Source organism: Lathyrus oleraceus, chromosome 2 (genome assembly GCF_024323335.1).
Source record: "Lathyrus oleraceus cultivar Zhongwan6 chromosome 2, CAAS_Psat_ZW6_1.0, whole genome shotgun sequence".
NCBI lineage: Eukaryota > Viridiplantae > Streptophyta > Magnoliopsida > Fabales > Fabaceae > Lathyrus > Lathyrus oleraceus.
Genome location: NC_066580.1, coordinates 181,759,522 through 181,781,316, shown reverse-complemented (window position 1 = coordinate 181,781,316; position 21,795 = coordinate 181,759,522). Strand labels below are relative to the sequence as shown.

Below are 21,795 nucleotides of genomic sequence, written 5' to 3'. Positions count from 1 at the left end.
TTAATTCATTGAGATGCCTACAAACTCTCATAGTATTGTGTTTTGCTTCAGCGTTAATACAGTGAACTGATTTAAGGTTAGGTAAAGATCTTGAAATATATTTAATTAGGAATAAGGCAACAATAATTGAGACAAATAAAACCACTAGAAAATATATTTAATTAGACTGAAAATAGTAAAAATAATTAGTACATAATAACTTATATGTTTGCATTTAACTCTCGTTAATCCATGCTAACAGGGTGCAATAGCAAACGAGGGCCAAAACAGAAAACCCAGCAGGAATAAGAAACGGCCCAAACCAATTACAGAATTAGTTGAAAAAATGAAATTTAATACAAAAATTCGCCGTTGCCGGGGATCGAACCCGGGTCACCCGCGTGACAGGCGGGAATACTCACCACTATACTACAACGACTCTATTGCTGTTTTTCTCATGTTACCTAACTAGTAAGAATTGAATACATATAATAACGTAATCTTAATACCATGTTTGTCATTGAAATTGAGAATATAATATATATTAATTAAATGATACTACAATATCACACAAATTAGGGGCTTTAGAGGTTTATTGTTGACAATTTTAATTTTCACATGATAATGACTTATTACTCGGCTCTATTATATATTTATAATCGATTGTTAAGCTTAATGAAAGAAGGAAGGACAAGGACTTATTAATTATGCTTAATACATTAACTTTAAAAACTTAAATTTAAATAACTTATTTTTTAAATTAGATTGAGAAGGTGTATTTTTGACACTTATCACATAATTTATATGAATAATTATTTTTATAACTTAAAATAGAATTTGGAAATTCAGCGTTCCGATCATAAATTTTTTTGAATTGTTTTTCTTTAACAGTTTGTTAAAATCTCGTGAAGTTATTGTAAAAGAAAATCTATTTTTTTTATTGACTTAAATCTATTTTTTTAAAAGAAAAAATTAAACTTGCCTAATAGATTTAGATTTGATATATGATTTGTCAGTTTTATTAAGATACTCAATTTTGTTCGTTCAGGTAATGGTTAATTATAATTTAGTGGATTTACATACAATCTAAGGCATTTTTACGTGATACAAGAATATTCAAATGGACAAACATGTTAGAAAAAGGTTTGATAGAACCATGGTGGACGTCGATTGGAAATTAGTGTTCCCTCATGCAATAACTGAACTCATCCCTCAACATGATTTCGATTTCAACCATTTATTAATCAGCTGTAGCAAGTTTAAAAGTCAAAGTTTCAAAAAATTGCACTTTCAAACAGCTTGAATTTCTCACCCTGATTATGAGAAACTTGTTGATAATACTTGAAATGCTTATGGTCTTATTGCAATGGCTAAATTGGCTAGCATCAAGTAAAATTCCATAATTTTCAACAAAGAAGTCTTTAGTAATATTTTTAAGAGGAAAAGATAGGTTGAAGCTCGTATTAAAGGTGTCCATTGGTAGGGGTGTACGTGAATCGGTTTGGGTTGGGTTTGGCCAAACCCAATACCTAATCCATATAGGATACTTCGGTTTGAGTTAGGTAAAATAACCAACCACTCATTACACCAATGAGCCGGTTTGGGCAAACCCACTAATTTTCGGGTTAGATTGGGTTGCCCAAATAATTTTTATCTTTATTAATATTAAATAACAAAATGATAAGTCATCATATTTTTTTCATAAAAATTACTCAATATTTATATTTTCTTAAAAAAAATTAGATAACTTATTTTTACTATCTTTTAGCATCATAAAATAATAAATGATATCATCAATTAATAAAATTATAATAAAATACTAGCAACAAATTAAAGTGGTGTGGCATAAAATTTTATTAGCATCAAAAATATTAAATAGTCAAACATTCAAAATTAGTTAAAGTCATTATTCACAAAAATACTAAATCTTAAGAGACTAAAATTGCAATAACTAAGATAATATTCATCAAAATCATTAAAATTGTAATAATACATTTTTGATTAGTGGGTCAATGGGTTTTTTGGGTTTGAGTCCGGTTTTACCCGAAATCCGATTTTTTAATGGGTTTTTTAATTTTCAAACCCATATCCATCCAATTATCCGACCCAATCCACTTTTTTGATTTTTTTGGGATGGGTTAATCCAACCCATGTACACCCCTATCCATCAGTAGTTGGATATCTCTTCATCATCTGATATCATAAAAATGGAAAAACATCTTCAAAAAAATTTCTCAACTATTCTAGAAGAAGAATAACTTTTATGGTTTCAAAAATCTAGAGAAAATTGGATCAAATTTGGAAATCAAAATACCAAATTCTATCATGCTAAAACGGTGGTCCGGAGGAGAAGGAACCTCTAATATTTTCAAGAAGTTATTTCAATCTAATGTTCAATGTGATCCGTATAGAATCTTACTTCATAACAATCCTCAAATTCCATAAGTTTTTCATGATACTCTTCTACAATCAGTATCCATAATGGAAGTTAAGGATTTATTTACTTTATGTCTCTGTACAAAGTACCATGCTCTGATGGATTCCAACCCATTTTCCTTACTACATGTATATTGTAGGAAGTGATGTTTTTAAATTAATGCCTAATGCTTTTCTTTTAGTCGCATCCTTGGTGATCTTGTCGACACCCTTATCATTCTTATCCCTAAAATTTGTGAGCCTCAAAATCTCAGTGATTTTAGACCCATTAGTCTATATAATGTTTTCCTTAATATTGTCTCTAAGGTCTTGGTTCGGCGTATTAGACCGCATTCGAAAACCCTCATTGGTCGTCTTCAAAGTAGTTTTATCCCCAATGGAGGCACTACAGATAATACTCTTATAGCTCAAGAAAGGTGAACATGTTTTCTTATGTATAAGATTGATTTTGAGAAGGCATATGAAGCGCGAATTGGAATTTTTTTAAAATCACTCTAGCAAAATTTGGATTTCCAATGTTAACAATTATTCTAATTATGAGCTGCATCACCTCCTCGTTCTTGTCTCTTAAGTGGAGTAATGAGAAGCTTGATAATTTTTCTCATATCGTCGTCTGCGACAAGGTGACCATATGTCTCCTTAATTATTCTTTCTTTGTATGGAGAAATTGGCCCTTCTTATTCAATAAAAATAGAATCGAATAACTCGGTCCTCATACACATCTCTAACAATGGACCAACTATTTCTCATCTCTTCTTTGCAGATGATTGTCTATTCTTTACAATAGCCAAAATTTCTCAGGTTAGGTTAGTTAATGAGGTGCTTCAAGCTTTTTGCAAAGCCTATGGTGTGAAGATTAATGTCCATAAATCTAAATTCCTTCCCTCTAAGAATTTATCTCGGCAAAGTAATGAAATTTGAAGGTATGATTAACTTCCAACATACCTTTAATATTGGTGAATATTTGGGATTTCCTTTGCTTTATGGCAGGGTCACAAATGCGAACTTATCACTGATGAAATTAATTATCTTTTAGATGGATGTGAAGCTAGCAGAAGTATACCCGAACGTATCGCACGCTCGAATACACAACAGAGTCGCCGTCGAACTTTATTTATTCCCGAAGGAAAGGGAAAACATGGATAAAACCCGGGGAAAAGAGATATGCTGGGTAAGGAAGTCGGTTATGCAAGAGGAATGTATTAGCACCCCAAACATCCATGGTACTCCATGGGAACCATTTTGATTATTCTCGCTCGAATAAGTGTTATATCTAAAGATTACTCCCAAAAAGAATGAGGGAAAAGGAAAAGAATAGATAAAATGTTCGGTGAGGATTATGGCCCTCATGCCTACGTATCCTCATAGTACAATGAGGAATTCAGAGCTCCGTAGTTCAAAGAACTAGAGGTGGGAGATGAAAAGAATTGTGATCAAGGTATGGTCTGAACCAAAGGATAGTGTTTTGAAACTCCAACAAGGGTGAAAACATGAACCCAAGAGTAAAACTGGTATGAACCAACAAGTGAGGGCCTATAACACAGTATCAATGTATTGGAACAACCGAAGAAGAAAATTGCATGTATACGACTACAAAGTAAGTAAAGAGGTGTTCGTCTAAGTTACAAGGTCTAACAAGACAAATAAATCGGCTCTTGGTTCACAATGAGGTATAAGATAGAGCTCAAATGGATAATGTATTTGGCTCAAAGAATAGGGTATATCACATGAAGTGAATGAAGGTAGAATATGAGTGCATCATGGAGATGAATGGAATGAAGTGACCAAAGTCACAAACTTGAAGGTTTGGTAACAAGTGACTGAGGAAGTATTGTTTGAAACCAAAAGGTTAAGGTATATTTGAATCCATAAGAGAAATGGGATTTGTACCGTAGAGGGAAACGACTTTAAACGATATGTGGAACAACATGGTTGCCACTATCTGATATTTAGCCAAAAAAAGAAGGAATTAAATGTTTGGGTACAAGCCAAATAACTCAAGGGACAAATGCGGACTTTTCGCTAGGATTCCTAAAAGGATGTATACGGATATCCAACGAAAGCTGTGTTTCAGTGTCAAAGAAATAATACGTCACTGGACGAACGATTTATGATCGAAGGTAGATGACGGATCATGAAAGATATGAATGGTTCCCTAAGGCTGAAGGAGGAATAATTAGAAGTATGCTCTCTAAGGATTCGCATCCTCGTGCCTACGTATTCTCACTATGCGATGATAAATCAGAGCAATTATAGTTCGTGGAACCATGAGAATGAAGAGATAGAAAAATGATGAAAAGTATAACTGGTACCAACAAAATGGTATCAAGGGAACCCACAAATAGATGGAACTTGGAATCAAAGAATAAACAGACATTTACCAGTACGTGTGCTAGCATGGCTGCCTCTATAGGGTAAAGCCAAAAACAAAGATTGGATTAAGTGTCTGGGTGCCAACCAAACAACTCTTGATTCACAAGACAGACTGCCACTATATCGTCCTAAAAGGGTATATGTGGGGCCCAAGAGACAGTATTATTGTGTACAAGAAACAATATATCACTGAATGGGGAACAAACAGTTCGAGATCAAAGAATAATAGTATATTGGATCCATGAAGAGATAGACTCTGAATCGAAGAGGAAGGTGGTGTTTAAACCCAAAAAGACTGAATTGAATATTTGGGGGTATGACCTAAACAACTCTCGATTGATGAGGTGGACTGCCGCTATATCGTCCTAAAAGGATGTACAAGGAGTCCAAGGATATATATAGTTGATCTCAAAAAGATTGTATTGATTGATGAATGAAGAATGAAGTCTTGATAAATAGGGTAGCTCACGAAGAAACTGGGTTCTCCTAGCTACGTATCCTTATAGTGAAATAAGGAAATCAGAGCTTTCGTAGTTCAGCCTACTAGGGATGAAAATAAGATGATTAAGGAGGCAAGAAGAAATGATAGAATGATTTAATGAAAGAATGGAATAGACTTGATAGTTACTTGATAAGAATCACACTAAAGTCTATGAATAAAGGTGGATACGATAAGCGACGTGCCAAACTTCCCGCACCCAAAGATATCCAGAATGAGTGTAGAAAAAATCCAGTCTCATTCCTTCTTTACTACTTAAGGCTCGTATCATGTAATTCTCATATTGACCTTCAAGTTGCTGGAGAAGGGTCTTTGTTATTGTTCCTTGCAATGATGAAGCGAAGGAGACATGACAGTTGATTGAAGAGAATCACACTAAAGTCTATGAATAAGGGAAAACACTTTGAATAGATAGGGCCTACACCCCGTACCCAAATTCGCTCTAGACAAGGATAGGAGAAACTATGTATCATTATTCCTTATTACTTAAGGCTCATGACGCATTGTACTTCTCATCACTGACAAGTTGTTAGAGAAAACTTTTCATTGTTGATCCTTGTGTTGATGTTGTTTTGTGTGAATAAGACTTGGTAGTGTATTCGATTCGTATTGCACTAAAGTCTATGAATAAGGGTGAACGCTTTGAATAGCTAAGGCCTACGCCCTGTACGCAAAGTCGCTCTAGACAAGGATAGGAGAAACTCCGTCTCATCATTCCTTATTACTTAATGCTCGTATCGTACAAATTGAATTGCATCTACCAAGTATTGACCTTTGATTTATCTTGTATAACCTGCTGCTTAATGTGACTGAGGATGTTTCGATCGAGAATCTGACTTGAGGCCTTGAGCTCCACAGCTTAGAGAAAGAAGTCTTATTAAGTGACTAATGGTCTTTTGGTCACTCAAATTAGACTCTGGGATTATACAATATCAAAGGATTTAATTGATCAAAGTTACTTTTGATCAATTTGAATCAGAGGGTTAGAATTGATTTTAAGAACTAGGCTAAACGTAATCTAATGGTTAGGATTAATCAAACTAACCTAAGGGATCACAATATAGTTAGTCAAGGTTTTGATTAAAAATCTATGTCAAAATTCCTAAGGGAACATGCAATTATTTAAAATTCTAAATCAAAATCTAATCCTAAAGGAACATGCATTTGTTAGTTAAAAACTTGATTAAAACTATTTAAAATTCTAAGTCAAAATCTAATCCTAAAGGAACATGCATTAAAAATGGTACAATAAGCCCTTTAAGGGGCAAAATGGTTATTTCACATGAATATTCAATTTAAGGACAAAATTAAATCCTAATCAACATCCTAACTAAAACCTAAAAATTAATCAAGTTCTAAGAAAACTATTTTAATAAAATCAAAGAAACCTAATTATTTTTAGAAATCTAACTAAACTAAAAAACAATTAATATTCTAATTAATTCTAATTTTTATTCTAATTAAAAATCCTAATTCTAATTAGTCCTAAAAATCTAACTTAATTAAACTAATCTTAAAAAACTCTAAATGGCCTAATTAATAAAAATAAAACTAAACAAAAAACAACAAAATGAATCAAGAACAAAAGGAATAATGAGCTCAGATTGAGGGTGTAAGAAGCAATTAAAATAAGGCCCAACGGCCCAAAAGACACCCATAATCAGTTTTGTCTTATTCCTATTTTGTCTTATATGCTATTTTGTCTTATATGCCATGGTGAATCAGTCATATTGCGATACATGACGCTGTCTAGAAAAGTGAAAAAAAAGGAAAAAGAGGTAGGACACATGTCACGATTCTGGGAGTTCTGAGTTTAATAAATAATTGTTCATTAATTAATTACACGCAATCTTGAATTTTGATCTACTAAAAATTAATAAATCAAAAAACTAATATGCAAATTATATATCACTAGACTCGACTTTTTTGCGAGGAGTCCAAATATACGATCAAGTTTTGCAAATGAGCCACGAATTTTGAAGAATCGGGCGAAAAGGTGAAAAACAAAGTATGTGAAGAATTGATCGATTCACATTCGTTATAATGATTCGTGAAAAAGTAATCACATATTCATAACCGTGACGAGAAATTGATTCTAATGATATATTCATACGTAATTAACGATTAAGAATTAAAAAATCACTATTTTTAAGTTTATGTGTTTTATGCAAAATAAGCGTTTATTTAATAAGCAACATTCCAAACAATAGTTAAAATTGGTCAACAAGCAAAAATTCAATAATTCATGGTAATTGTGTAGAAGAGATAAAGGATTACCAACGGAGCGGAGATTTGCTCCGATTAGTGTTGAAAATCGAAGCATTGAAAAGAAACCCGGAAAACTTCAAGAATAAGCTCCATTAATCCAATTAACTTCCAAGATTTGATAATCATTTATGATGATGAATGAATGTATAAGATGGTGAATGAATGTATAATATTGATGAATAACTTTAAATTGATGAATCTTGGATGATGATTGTTAATAAATCTTGATAAACTTTAAATGACGACTGTTGATGATAATGCTTGAATTGTTGATTGATGATTTATTGAAATTGGATTGTGGCTAAGTTCCACCATTTTAGAACTTAAATGTGAAGTTCTAAATGGTGATGAAGATGAAATTTAGTGAGGGTGAGGGAGAAGATAAACATTGAGAGAGAAATTGAGAAGAAAAAGTGATAGAAAAATAATGATTAATTGTGAATTTTCCAAGTTAGGTTAATTAACCCCCAAAATGTGAAAAATAACATGTTTATATATAATTGGTAGGTGAATGATCACCCTTGGATTATGGTCCAATTAATTAATTTATCAATTGTTAGAATTTAATTTAATCCTTAGTTGCAAATCACCAATTTCGACCATAGGATTAAATGTTATGAGTGGCTAGGACTGAGTGAAAAAAATAGATATTGAGATTTGTGTTTGTTTGGAAGTTTTGTGTTAGTTTGGAAGTTATGGTAGTTAAGGATAATTAGGTAAATGGATGACTTGTGGAGAAATAGATAGTTAAGGGTAGTTAAAGACCAATGGTGTTGGAGTTTAGCAAAAGTACTAAGTTAGGATGTAAGGCAAAGAGTCACTAGTAATTGAACTTGAATTTTCATGCATTTGCCTTTATTTTTGTACCACTTTTGATTTGAATTATGAGTGGCTCAACCCATGAATTTTAGTACTTTTGAGAAGTGATATTTTCTACTAAATGAATGAAATTTCCCCTTTATTCCAACTTTGCCCTTTCCTTTGAATCCAAGCAAACCTCCAATCTAATTGACGATCATTTCAATCTCTCCTGATAACCATGAATCTCAAATAAAGAGATGATCTCCATCATAAGTAATACGAGAAATAAATCTGAATAATCACCAAATAATGCCCACCTCGAAAATCCACTTAAACCGATTAAATATATTATCATCTAACATTTGGCATAAATTTGTTACCATATGCAAATGTCGATGAATGCATGATCAAATAGAAACCAAGTATGCAAATGAACAAAACCATAATCTAGGGGAATTGATTAATAAAAAAAGTAGGACAAGTTTTGGGATATGACAGCTGCCCCTATTTAATCAGCTTAAACCCGAATGTGCGAATTGCGAAAGCTTTTCGGGCATTCAAGGTAGAAGAGGATTAAGTACAAGAATATCCGAAAATTTGCCCAAATGTTTTTTTTGTAGTTTTATCTCCTGGGGATTTACTGAAATATCCTATTAAGGAAATATATCAGTTGCAAAAGGAAACCTGATATGTATGCCAAATGTGATGTATGACTTATTATACATGTATAATGCAAGTAAAGATGAGTTTTATGATTTTCCAAGCAAAGATTGGGCTTTGGGCGTGCCAATAAGAATTGGATTTTTGACATGCCAATAAGAACTGGACTTTTGGATTTTCTCATTTGTAAGGCCTCATTCTATGCTAACTGAATGATATGCATGAGTGAAACGACATGATTAATGCATGATAATTATTTATGTATGGGTTACACCAGATGCTCATGTTATGGGCAGTGGGAATTTTGGGATAGGATAATGGTCATACAGACATGATTCTCCGACACCTATTTCAAGCTGAACAGTTTGTCATACCTCTGGATTAAGTCTGAAACATGGAGAGAACATGTACCTGCGTAGCCTGCCTCTGCCCTAATACACTGAAGATTTGCACCAACTGCCCCAATTACAATTGGTAGAGTAGTCTCATCATCTGAAGATTTCCAACTGGCTTTCCCCGACGTCTTGAAACTGTATTATCTTGAGTAACCATTTTGGGAATGATTGACTTCTCATGCTCTTCAGGTGGCATGCCCCAATATAAGCCTTGAAGTAACCTTTGCCCCTATCCAGCTGATTCAGATAGATTTGTAGAATCTTGGCGTGGCTGCCCCAGATTGACTCTCTTGAAGAGATCTGAGTTATGGGATATCCGGAATTTGTCCAATCTTCCCAATATGTAAACTTCCTTGATGTCAAACAACTGTTCGCATGTAAAATGCTCATTTTGAAAATGATAATTGTAATGTCATGCTCATGCAAGTTTTGAAAACTCAAGTGTGTTCACTAAGATTATGGCATCTAGTGAATGAATCACTGATTAGAATTCCATATCAGTATCAATATAATTGACAAGCAAATCTTTATGAGTCAGCTTAACGTGATCTTACCATAGTATGCTTTCGAAATAGACCCTGCTTCAATTAGGTCTTTTGAGGGTTGTAACATGACCTGGTTCACGGTTTAAGAAAGAAAGGATGTAAGGCTCAAAACCTATTCTAACCCGTTGATTCTCCATGATGTTCTCTAGTCCTATATTCAGTTAGCTTAAAATAAACATTCACCTTTCAGCGATGATTTTGAATATCAGCAATGATGGTTAAAGAACCCATGATAATTTGGAGTGACAACCACCCACCTTTCGTTTTTGTTTGCAGTCACATGGATTTTCTCCTGGTGAGGATTTTGATATTGATCCTCTTGTTCTTTTGTTTTGTTTACCCTTATTTTTGCTTGGGTTGATCCTTTGGGTCTGCAGCCCACCAGGATACCCTCATTTTTGCCTAAGTCAATCTTGTTTTCAAGTTTTTGACTTAGCGGGCTTTTCATTTGCTTTTGATATTTTTCATTTTATCATCTTGTCTTTTGGAGAAAATCTTGTGACACTGCTTTTTGATTCATTGCACGGTTTGTGACTATCTCACTCCTTTTATTAGTAAGGGATAACCATTCTGGATTTGTGATTTCATCCTCTTGAGAGGGATATGATATTCTTGATCACTTGATGAGACATTACCCTTTTCGAAATTTGAACGCAAGGTCAAACTAACCGAAGACTACCCTGCCCCTGGTTTAACATGAGGGTTTTATGTGTAAAGAAAGAAACTCCTACTTCAAGGCCTAAAGGGGTTGACTAGGGATTAACTTCCATATATCTCTAGTGTTTAGGGATTGAACAATGCCTTACATCATCAACACTGTTTTATTCGAAAGCATATTGGCAACGATCTTGAGCATTTTTAATTGCATCATTCTCTTTTGATTTTATTTGACAAACAATAGTATGATACTAATAAATAAAATACGAGTGAACACGAATGGATTTAAGCAAAACATGCAGATTTATTCCATTATTATTATCATCTAAAAACCAGACAAGTTTTACAAATGAACAACAATTAACAAGCAAGAAAAGGTTACAAATGAGACATGATTGAATCAATATGATATTTCTAGCCTTGATACTCCTCTAAAGAAGCAACTAAATCTGAGCAATCATCACCACTAACAACATTCACAACTTGTCCACAGTGATTTGGCAACAGGTTGGTTATGACATTGGGTCCTACCTCAGAGAATGATAAAACCTTCTGATCAATAAGCTCGTGTACTCTTGACTGGAGAGGCCAACAATCCTCGGTAGAATGGCCTATATGCCTGGCATGGTAGGCGCACAAAGCATTAGGATTGTGCTTTAAATGATACAGGAAAGTAGCAGGCGGAATCTCATTTGGCACGATTGCCCCTTGCTGAATAAGGTAAATAGCAGCTAAGCATATGTCATAGGGATCTGATCACGTTGATGACGCTTTCTATCAAGCCGTTTGGTATTCCTTTGCCATTGATGGTCACGTGGCACAATTTGTTGACTTTTCAGAGTTTGAGCCTGAGGAGGCTGCCGATATTGGGGTGTAGCACCATGTGGGAATGAGTAGCATAACATAGGCATCGAAGGTATTTGGGACTATAAGACCCCAATTTTGACCCTAAGATCCCTCATGCAATTTCATCATAAGCATTAACATTGGGATCATACCTTGGCATCCTCCTTACCCCTCTTTCATTGCGTTTGTTTTGGGAGAGATCACCAAACACTTTGTGATTGTATCATACTTGTATGTTATCATTTTACTAACCAAAATACCAAAATATGTCTTTGCATTTGCCTAACTCTTTTGTAGGTAGGGCATGATCTCCATTGATCTATCAAGTTCATATATAGGGTTTGAGACCCCCATGACAAAGAGCACAACCATTGAATTGATACAAGAATGGTTATGAACATCATATATGAGTCCCAATGATTTCTACATGTTATATTGATCAAGTTTTCTTCAAGAGTTTGAGGATGACTTGCCTTAGAAACCCTAGTTTGAATAGGTATCTTGAGTAGCTTCTCCAATAAGCTATCTCACCAATTGATCAAATTTCTCAAGGGACACTTCAAAATTCATCATCTTATGCATATATGATCTACCATGAGCCTAGAAAGTCAAGAGAATTGAAGACTAGCAAGTTGGTTGATGGTGGTTGGCCAGATAAATTTATTTGATCAAAACTGGGTCTCCCTAGACCCTATCTCCTACAATTTTCATCATACGAAAATGATTCCAAGAGAAAACATACTCTAAATGATATTACAAACAACTTTCATGTTGAGACCTAGATCTAGTTTTGCTTGGAAAATCATTTTCTATGTTGAAACATTATAGGTCATTTTGTCTAAACCCTAATTTGAAAGTCAACTTCCTAAGGCCATAACTTGATCAATTTTTATGAGATGAAAGATTTCCAAGTTGCACAATCAAATTCAAGATGTCTACTTCAACTTTTCTGTTTGGAGTGAGAGCTAACTAAACTTTTATGAGCATGTGATATGAGGCTACATTATAGGTCACTTTTGACCTATACCTTTGAACAAGTGATTTTTCCAAACTTCAAAAATGCATAACTCTATCATTTAAAATCCAAATGACATGAAATTGGTGACTATTTTTAAGGTCTTTGAAAGAGATGCAACTTTTATGAAGACACTTTTCTCATTTGAAGCTCACATAAAAAGTTAAGCAAGGTGGAATATTGAGATATATGGCTTGACACTTAGAAAAATTTTCAACATTTTGAAATTTCCAAACTTCCACCTCAAAATTCATCACGATACAAGCTTCAAATGGAAAAGTGTTGAACATGGAATTTGTTCCTCTTGATCTAACCTTTACAAAAAGCCCAAGTTCATCCATTTTGGACAAGAATTGATAGGGGTGCACATGAGATGAACATGGTATCATCATTTGGCAAAGATCAAACTTCAAATCTTCATACACATGGGCATGTACACGCCCATGCACCCATGCATCATCATTTGACAATTTTGGAAAGTGAATTTGAAGGTGAAAATTTCATGAGCTGCACCTACAAATAGAGCTCTCTAGCATCAGAATTGAAGAGACATTCACGCCGGCATTGATCATAAACCCCTAACCCTTCCATTTGAGAGGATAAACCTGAGAATTTCATCTTGAAATTGAGTTTGAATCTCACTGTTTTGAGATTCAAAACTCCAGGATCCAAGACCTTTTGTGCATTTCATTCTAATCCTACAAGCATTCTGAGTGAGATCAAGCATGAGCCAAGGCAAGAACAGTTGAATCCAGACCTGCATTGAAGGTATTTTTCAGAAAATTTCATCTCTTTAATTCTCTCTCGATCTTGCTTAATTCTCTTGATTCTTTGGTTGTCTGAAGTCCTACCAATGTAGGCAAGAAGATTGAGTTGCTTAGAGGTCAAATCGAAGCAACTCAGTTGACATACCTCAAATTTCAACTCCTCATATCTTTCTATATATGAGGAGTTAGTTAAAATTGAGGTGATATTCGTGATCTACACCATTTTTCCTTTCAGATCATGTCCTCCTTTTTCATTTTTGATATGGTGATGAATGGACCAGTCCGGCCAAGGTCGTCTGAGAAGACGACCGACGCTTTGCTCCGGCAATGATGTGGCAAGGTCCAGAGCCATTGGATTGATTTAAAATGTTTTAATCAGGAACGTTGCTTGTGATGACCAAGTGTGTGGCGCGCTGACTAGCATGTACCATGGAACGCACGTTTCTCACCACTTGATCTGCCACCTCAATTAATGAGGCAGATCAAGTGGTCCACGTTTTTTTTGATTTTTTTATTTTAATTTTTATTCATTTGATTTTCATTAATTCATATTAATTTTAATATTTATCCAAAAAATATGAGAGTTTCACCAAAAAATTTCAAAAATTTTCCTCTTTCATATTCTGAATTAAAATTATTTTTTGGATCATTATTAATATTTTTCATGATTTAATTGATTTTTAATTTGTTTTTAATTGTTTAAAAATACTTTTAAGTCTTTAAAAAAATCTGAATTTTTTTCTCCAAGGTCCTTTGACCTTGTTTGACCTATGATAAATCTCATGGCCATTTATTTGGTGTTTTGATGAGGTTTTAGGAATTTGACAAACCATATTTAATTTAAATGAATTATTTTAGTATTTTTAATTGGAATAAATGCCAAATAATTTTGTTGACCAATTGTGATGACTTGTTTATGTTTGATTCTCGTTGTTGGGCCTTGATCAAGGTTGATTTGACTTTGTCAAATTAATATCATTGGATTTAGGGGATTGATGGAATGTACATTCCATCTCCCAAAATGAATGAATGATATTAATTTGGTAAAAGTCCTCATTTGATGAATTTGAGATTTCATCTATTCCCCTCCCACTTCATCTCATTCCCCTTCTTTATGCATTCATTTCATTTGGCCTATGATATCTCAAAGTCCTAAAGCTAGTTGATTGAAAAATTAACATGAGTATGAATGAGATTAGGCCACACCTTTTGCATATTCTTTTTGTGTATGGTATGTTTCATGAGCATAGTTCATAATACTATGTCTCTAACATGCATTAACACCAAAATTCTATTGCCCGACCTCAAATAGTTGTGACTTCTACATAAGTCCAATTACGATTTCTTAACATAGCGCTAAATTTGTGACATAAAAGGCATAACATTCTAGTTAGTGAGATTGCAAGTCTCCCCTCTTTCATGGTATTGTGTGGAAACTTGGCCTTTTTTCCTTCCTTTGGAAGATGTCTTGGTTCAAGGATCCATGCTTGTGATAAGTGGGTTGAGTGGTCTCCAAAGAATGTCTAAGAATGAAAAGCAAAAATAAAACAATACTGAGTTCTAACCTATTAACTACTAACTTTTAATTTCAAGCCCTTTACTTTAATGTCATTTAATTCTAGCTTTTATACATTTGCCATTGTTCATATCGTTCTAATTGTTTATGTTAATGCAATTTTCACTTTGTCCACTTGGACCATATTGTGTGATATACTTTTCTTGTGTTTTGCTTGTTTGTGTGGTCTTTGACCATTAATGTACATAATAATAACAAAAACCCTAAAAAAACTTTTGTGTGGACTATTGGCTTGATCTTGGACAAATGGACTTAGAACTTAGGCAACATTCCTATTCTAAAGGACTTGCCCAATGCCAACTTATTGAAGAACCAAGTTCTTGCAATTTGAAACTTCATCTGATACATCATTCAAGATCTCTCTAAGTTCATCTACAACATGATCATTGTCAAGCTGTTATTTTGAACCTGTGACTTGTGGAATTCATCTGTTACATAGGCTCCCTTGAAGAAGATCATGGGATTGATAAGCTTGGATGTGGCCATCTTTATTTGATGCATTGCTCTTCAAGATAATACAATTGTGCATTTGTGTGTTGCTTGATTCTAAAAGTCCAAGGGAATTCTGGGTTTCTATTGACATTCTTGTCTATTGGATTGCTACCCATTTGGTCAGATCTTTTCAACTCTTAACTTTTGATTTTGTACATAAGATTAGTCTCTTCATATTCTCCCAATTTCTTTAATTTCAAAACATCTCCCTCCTTTCTCAAAACCTTCTTTGATTGAACTTATTTTGTTCTAAATTTGACCACTTTGTAAAAAAAGATAGAAACTTTGGCCTTATGCCATTGCATTTTCAAACTTCTTTTTCTTAAATCAAACTTGTAAATAAACTTAACTATACTTGACTTAAACTTTCAAAAAGCCAAAAAGAACTAACTCATTCAAACCATTTTTAGGCCTTTGTGCCTTTCAAACATAATTTTTGTTAAAAGCAATGCATCCACTTTGAAATTTGTATCACGAACTACGAGGTTTTGATCCCTCATTTTTATGTTGGTATGTAGGCACAAGACCGAAGGTCTTGCCAAACAAAAAAATATAATTAATGAATTCTTTTCTCACCCCCCATTCTATTTGTTTGTAAACATCACTTTGTACCAAATACATATGCACACAAAAAGGGCTCCCTAGGAGTACCTAGGACACTTTGGATGCTAACACCTTCCCTTTTTGTAACCAACCCCCTTACCTGTAATCTCTGATATTTTATTAGTTTTGATTTGAAAACTTCTTACTTTTTGGGTTTTCTTCGTACTTTTTCCCTTTTCCCTTGGAAACAATAAAAGCGCGGTGGCGACTCTTGTTATTTGATCTCTAACTTACCCGTAGCTTGATGATCATGAATTTACCGCTACAGGGACTGAGAATGGATCTGAGGAATAACCATTGGTTATAACTTTTGAGTAGAATGCACCAAACCAGGATTGAATATCTGATGAGAAGTTTGACCATAATGGACTCCGAAAGGGATATAGGGGGCCCTAGTATAGGCATACTGAGGCGTAGCAACAACAAGAGATGATGCCCCAGGATAGGCCAACAACATTCCAGGGTGGTATCCTTGATTCAGATACTACGTAATAGGTTGGACCACAGGTGGATGAAATTGCACATGAATCGGAAGACCCTTGTATTCAAACCTCTTCTCAACAGGCGCTTCAGTAGTGACAGGCTTGATACACAACAACTTCTGATTAATGAGCTTTTGAACTTTTACCTTGAAAGGGTAACAATTATCTATAAAATGCCCTACATGTCCGATATGATATCCACATATGGCATGAGGGTCATGCGTACGGTTGTAGGGAAATCTAGCAGGCTCAATTTGTTTAGGCACAATTGGCCCAACTTTAACCAGTATAGGTAATAAATGTGCGTAACTCATAGGAATTGGATCATTACAAGGAAGTCTCCCTTCTTGATCTTTGTTCTTTTGACTAATTTTCTTCTGCTTTAATTTCTGGTTGCTTTGAGCAGGCCTCTGACGTGGTAGCAAACACTGTTCTTGAGGAAGGAGTGGCAGAATGCCTATGACCATCTTCTGTTTGTTATCTTTCTTTAGATTGTCTTCAACTTGCTCATCAATTACAACCTAACTTGGGAAGTCCGTTGTCATGCTATCCAAGAATAGCCCCAAAACCATGTCATCTCTGTCAATGCTCTTAGTCTTTTCCATGATCCTTGGATGACTGGTGTCAGCGAATCGTTGTCTTTCTGATGGAGGAATGAATAGGGTGAGTTTTCTGGTTAAAACGCATGAAGTGCGAATGAATGAATGCATATTTTGGGGATGAAATGCAAATAATTATGCATCACCCATATATTCAAAGCCTTGATGGAATAGCAACCCAAGTTCCAAGCTCCAATCATATGTACATCAATGCAATAACATAGGTTAACAACACCAATAGTCTGGATAATATATGTATACTGCCTGATATAGGATCAAATATCCGACGTCCATGAGAATAGAGGTATGTAGAGTCTATGGTTTCCTGCAGAAAAATCCCATATCCCCCTCACAGGTAGGTCCTAGTCTTCAAAAGGCAACCTAAAAGGTTTCTAGAGTCAATGACCCATTTCGAGATACCATTACCTTAGAAGATTGACTCGTCAGACAATGATGATCCCAAAAGGATTTACTCTAGGTGTGACGTGTTGTGTCAACCATAATCGCGGAATAACTCAACGGAGGTCAAACACGACTCTAGTCACATTGCAATCCTGTGTATGTACTCATATTCGAGTATAAAGTTTTTCTCTTATGTAATCTATCATGACCCAATAGAGAGTATAACAGATAATATCCAGTATAAAGTAAATGAATATAATGATAAAGAGAGTAAAGCGCGAAGATAAACACCCAAAGCAAGCTAAGAAAGTAATCAAAAACTAGACTTGACTCCTTTTAGTGACTAGGAAATGCTCCAAGAAGAAAATTCCCCAGTTGAGTCGCCAACTGAAGCTAGCGGAAATATACCCGAACGTATTGCACGCTCGAACATATAACAGAGTCGCCATTGAAATTTATTTATTACTAAAGGAAAGGGAAAACATCGATAAAACCTGGGGGAAAGAGATATGATGGGTAAGGATTCGGTTATGCAAGGAGAAGGTATTAGCACCCCAAACATCCATGGTACTCCATGGGAACCGTTTTGATTATTCTCGCTCGAATAGGTGTTATATCTAAAGATTACTCGCAAAAGAATGAGGGAAAAGGAAAAGAAATAGATAAAGTGCTCGGTGAGGATTAGGGCCATCATGCCTACGTATCCTCATAGTGCAATGAGGAATTCAGAGCTCCGTAGTTCAAAGAACTAGAGGTGGGAGATGAAAAGAATTATGATCAAGGTATAGTCTGAACCAAATGATAGTGTTTTGAAACTCCAACAAGGGTGAAAACATGAACCCATGAGTAAAACTGGTATGAACCAACAAGTCAGGGCCTACGACACAGTATCAATTTATTGGAACAACCGAAGAAGAAAATTGCCTGCATACAGTTTCAAAGTAAGTAAGGAGGTGTTCGTTTAAGCTACAAGGTCTGACAAGACAATCAAATCGGCTCTTGGTTCACAAAGAGGTACAAGATGGAGCTCAAAGGGATAATGTATTTGGCTTAGATAATAAGGTATATCACATGAAGTGAATGAAGGTAGAATATGAGTATATCATGGAGCTGGATGGAATGAAGTGACCAAAGTCACAAAATTGAAGGTTTGGTAACAAGTGACTGAGGAAGTATTGTTTGAAACCAAAAGTTAAGGTATATTGGAATCCATAAGAGAAATGGGATTTGTACCATAGAGGGAAACAACGTTAGACGATACGTGGAACAACGTGGTTGCCACTATATGATATTTAGCCAAAAAAGAAGGAATTAAATGTTTGGGTACAAGCCAAACAACTCTAGGTACAAATGCAGACTTTTTGCTAGGTGTCCTAAAAGGATGTATACGGATATCCAAAGAAAGTTGTGTTTCGGTGTCAAAGAAATAATACGTCACTGAATGAACAATTTATGATCGAAGGTAGATGATGGATCATGAAAGATATGAATGGTGCCCTAAGGATGAAGGATAAATAATCATAAGTATGCTCGCCAAGGATTTGCATCCTCGTGCCTTCGGATTCTCACTGTGCGATAAGAAAATCATAGCAATCGTAGTTTGTGGAACCACATGAATGAAGAGATAGAAAAGTGATGAAAAGTATAACTTGTACCAACAAAATGGTATCAAGGTAACCCACAAAAATGATGGAACTTGGAATCAAAAAGTAAACATGCATTTACCAATACATGGGATAGCATGGTTGTCGCTATAGGGTAAAGCCAAAAACAAAGACTAAATTAAGTGTTTGGGTGTCAACCAAACAACTCTTGATTCACAAGACGGACTACCGCTATATCGTCCTAAAAGGATATATGTGGGGCCCAAGAGAAATTATTGTTGTGTACAAGGAATAATATATTACTAGATGGGGAACAAACAGTTTGAGATCAAAGAAGAATAGTATCTTGGATCCATGAAGAGATAGACTCTGAATCGAAAAGCAAGGTGGTGTTTAAACCCAAAAAGACTGCATTAAATGTTTGGGGGTATGACTTAAACAACTCTCAATTGATAAGGTGGACTACCATTATATTGTCCTAAAAGGATGTACAAGGAGTCCAAAGAGATGTATAGTTGATCTAAAAAATATGGTATTGATTGATGAAAGAAGAATGAAGTGTTGATAAATAGAGTAGCTCACGAAGAAACTCAGTTCTCCTGGCTACGTATCCTTATAGTGCAATAAGGAAATTAGAGCTTTCGTAGTTCAGCCCACTAGGGATGAAAACAAGATGATTAAGGAGGCAAGAAGAGATGATAAAATGATTGAATGAAAGAATGGAATAGACTTGATAGTTACTTGATAAGAATCACACTAAAGTCCATGAATAAAGATGGATACTGTAGCGGTGTATTCGTCACTTTATGATTTATTGACTAAATCTAAAGCAAAGCATACAAAGATAGAGTCGCCACCGCACTTTTATTTATCCAAAGGAATGGCTAAAAAAACGAACAAAAGCCTAAGAAGTTTTATACATAGAAAACTAATGAAAAGGTCAGAGATCTGGGTAAGGGGGTAATTATGCAAAGGGAAGGTGTTAGGCACCCAATGCATCCTAGGTACTCCTAGGGAACCCTTTTCATGAATTGTTGCAAAAGATATGGTTTATGACAAATATTTATTGTGCAAACATTGATTGGGAGGATAAGAAAAGAATGTACAAGTTTTATTATTTTTGTGTTTGGATGGATAACCATTGCCTACGTACCTTTACAGGATCAAAACCTCGTAGTTTGGCTAAAAGATTTCCAAAAATATGGGTGAATTCATTTTAAAACAAAAGCACTAAGGTCTTTCGTTATCCACGGGAGAAAACTCAACCTATACAACCACAAGTCCACCATGTGAGAAAAGCTTCAACTTGCTAGTGAGGGGTTAACCCTATAATAAGCAAGGAAGTCTTACAATTCAATCACTAAGGACAAAAGGTGAGATTAACATCAACCAACTAGGATAAATCAAACCTATGACTAATGTAGGAAAACTTATCAAGAAAGTGGCCTTGAGCCACAAAAACAATTGAGTGAGTGGAATTAACTAATTAGGATTTATTCATAAAAGATGGTCAAAGTATGATTAGAATTCAATTCAAGAGAAGTATTATGAAAATGAAGTTTGAAAATCAAAGGCTTAAGGCCTAGGTTTCTAATTTGAAAAGAAATGAAAATGTTTGCACAATATTTTCTGGTTTGAGTTAACATGCAAATGGAGGTTTAAAGAACAAAAAGGGTGAAGGTTAAGGGATGCAAAACTTCTTAGATGTTCACCTCTTGAGATCATATGTAGATGATCCAAGTGATTCCTTTGGAAAAAAGCAACAAGCAAATAACAAATGAACAAAGTAAATGGATACCGGATGCCAATCAACGGACTTATTCCAATCTCACAAAATAAAATGGATACCGGATGCCAATCAATGGACTTATACTAATCTCACAAAGCAAAGAAAACATGGATACCAGATGCCAATCAATGAACTTATACCAGTCTCACAAAGCAAAGAAAACATGGATACCAGATGCCAATCAATGGACTTATACTAATCTCACAAAGCAAAGAAAACATGGATACCAGATGCCAATCAATGGACTTATACTAGTCTCACAAAGCAAAGATGGATAAATGCAATAAGCAAAAGGAAACAAGTTGCCAATAAATGGTCTTGCACTCGACTCCAAGGAAACGGGATGCCAATCAATGGTCTTAGTCCCAACTCCTCCCAGATCATAGGAAACAACTGCCAATAAATGGACTTACAATTGACTCCTCATTGGACAAACAAAGTGTCACAAAGATATGAACAAAGATCATGAAATAATATATAATTAATACTCAAAGATGAAAACAATGCACAAAGGCACACTCAAACAATTATGCACATATGGACAAACGAGTAAACAAACAACCAATTAGCACACACTATACACAATCAATTAGGCTCAATCAAGGTTGGGCTTTAAACAAGCCAATACTGTATGGGTATTTTGAGCTCTTAACCCTAACATTGAGAGTTAGGGTGAAGCAGACGAAATGGAGATGAGGGGTGTGCCTCATAGCTCTTATCCCTGGCCTGGGAGAGCTTTGAACAATAGAAAGTGTGGGAGTTCAGAATGTAGGAACTCTTCTCCACAAATGATTGACTCTATAAGATCTTGGGTTCTTATTCACAATGCATCAACACATGGTGTGAGCAAAGTGAATGACACAACTGAATAGCAGGGGATGGATTACACATCCCTTTTATCTGCCAATTGCCTCTTAAGAGGACTTTACCTGCTTGGCACAAAATTAACAATCAAAGACATGGCCTCTTAAGGAGGGCTTCAGACAGGTGCCTGTCAAAGTAACATG

General features: G+C 35.0%; 1 non-coding gene across 1 annotated transcript; it reads right to left on the bottom strand.

Moving 5' to 3' along the window:
- Positions 1-346: 346 nt before the first annotated feature.
- TRNAD-GUC (transfer RNA aspartic acid (anticodon GUC)) lies at positions 347-418 on the bottom strand. The gene has a single exon. It is a non-coding gene; the product is annotated as a tRNA-Asp (tRNA).
- Between the last annotated feature and the right edge of the window lie 21,377 nt (positions 419-21,795).